Raw genomic sequence first — 2,026 nt, 5'->3', positions numbered from 1 at the left:
GACAGAATTAGAACAGAGAATGGGGTCGGGCCACCGGTGGGGGAAAGAGAGAGGGGATTGTTTATGCTTCTGTTCCAACGTAGCCAGGGGACTTGGAAAAGTTCATGAGAGTGGGCCGGCAGGTAAGCATGGTGGTTAAGGACTCTTGTACTGGATTCCTCCTGGCAGCTTGCTTTCTCACTTTCCCATTCTCTCTCTGTCTCTCTCTCTCTGGCTAAATTAAAATAAAACAAACAAGATAATTATTTAAACATAGTTTCAAAAAGTTCATAAGCTGAGACCAGCAGTAGATGTAATGGCTCTGTCGCAGGACTCCCATGTAGCTGACCACGGTTCGAGTCCCCGACCTGGTGGCTTAAACTCATGCCAGGCGCATGTGCATGTGTGCCCAAGATCCCAAGGGGAGAATGGAGGAGAAGGGATTGTGGCGTGGCCACCCCCCCCGGGGGGGGTGATTTCTCACTTTCTGTCTCTCTGTCTTTCTGGTGAGTGCATGTGCCCTTTAGCAAAAACCTCTCCAAAAAAAAAAAAAAATCATGAGAAAATAGAATGGGCGTATGAGTTTATTTTGGTGCAAACGATTTTGCGATCTATGCTTTTTTCATCATATGCCTTTCCCATGGACCTTTCATACATGTGCTCATGTGCACACACAGCCACCAGCACACAGACAGCACGGACGCAGATGGACGCCAGGACTCGCCCTGACATTGGGCAAACGGTGATTGGTTGGGCACTTAAGTACCAGGTTCTAGACCTGGGAGATACAGGGACTGCCCCACCCTCCAGAGCACCAATCTGGTGAGGTCCCATGCACAAAACGAATGTAACCGAAGAAAGTGATAAAACAGGGAGAGGGGACAAAGAAGGCGAAGACAGCGAGGTCCTCCCCAGATGCGGAGACCTAGCTACACAGGCAGGCAGGCTAAGATTTGTAGTTCGGGATGCAGGTACCGGCTATGCAAAGGCCTGGAGGTGAGGTCAAGCTTGCTTTTTACAGGTTCTATCATGGCTTGTCCGAGGCCAGTGTGGCTGGAATGCAACTGGCCAAGAGCAGAGGTGAGGACAGTGAGATCAACCACGCCACCCCACGGGCGGATCTGGATTTTGAATCTCCGCAAAGTGAGGAGAGGGCACGATCAGATTTGTGGTTTTAAAAGCTGGTTCGGGCCAAACGGAAGCAGAGAGGTTTTCTGTGTTGCACGGGATACACACGTGGAGGAGCATGCCCAGGTATGTCCAGGGACACGGACGGACACGCGTGACGCACAGCGACCCACCCACTCACTCACTCATTCACAACCGCTTCCTTGTCCGCGTATGCGCATAGACAGACCCCTGGGTTCCACCTGTGAGTCGGTGGCCCCACCTGGAAAGAGAGGACCCCCTTCCTACTGCAGATCTGCCGGGGCCCCTCCCCACTCACCTGGACCGGACCCGCGGGGCGTCTAAGGGTTGACACCAGGTAGAAGCCTGAGGCTGTGCAGCGCCGAACCCCTCCCTTCCCGCCGACCCCTAGGCTCCCACCCCGCCCCTCGTTCTCGACCCGCCCCCTTAGAACGTTCTTTTACCGCTAGCCACGCCCCTTTAGGTCTTACCTCTTTCCCCACAGGCCCCGCCCCCTTGGGAAACTCCGCGCATTCTTCCGAGTGGCCCCGCCCTCTTAGAATAGTGCCCTGTCTCGGGCTGGCCACGCCCACTGTCTCTGGGCCCGGCTGACCTAGCTCCGCCCCCAAAGAAACGACCCCGAACTTCGGCCTGGGGAAGCGGGGCCCTCGCTTTCCACGCTGCTCTTAAGCACCCCAGGCCCTCCGGGACCCCGGCGGGATGGGGGGGCTGTTGCTCTCCCCGCCCCGCAGAGTTGCGAGCAGGGCCGGATCCGCCCAGGAGGACTCTCACGCTGGGCCAGGGATGGATGGCGGCGCCCGTGACGTGGAGAGGGGTGCGCTTCCTCCTGACCGCCCCCTTGGGTTTCCCAGAAAGGAGCCGCAGTTGGGTGGCGGGGGTCGTGGCGAGCCCAGCCGGA

General features: G+C 57.1%; 1 protein-coding gene across 1 annotated transcript in view; it reads right to left on the bottom strand.

The window, feature by feature from the left end:
- The window catches only part of SH2D3A (SH2 domain containing 3A), a 16,743-nt gene extending 15,232 nt beyond the window's left edge, over positions 1–1,511 (bottom strand). Inside the window, exon 1 of the mRNA XM_006170234.3 lies at positions 1,427–1,511. The gene's annotated coding sequence lies outside the window, so the exon portion shown is untranslated. The remainder of the gene's footprint in view (positions 1–1,426) is intronic.
- Positions 1,512–2,026: the final 515 nt, after the last annotated feature.

Source organism: Tupaia chinensis, unplaced genomic scaffold, assembly GCF_000334495.1.
Source record: "Tupaia chinensis unplaced genomic scaffold, TupChi_1.0 Scaffold148210_1, whole genome shotgun sequence".
NCBI lineage: Eukaryota > Metazoa > Chordata > Mammalia > Scandentia > Tupaiidae > Tupaia > Tupaia belangeri.
Note: the sequence above shows the minus strand (reverse complement) of the source record. Positions and strands in the feature narration are given on the sequence as shown.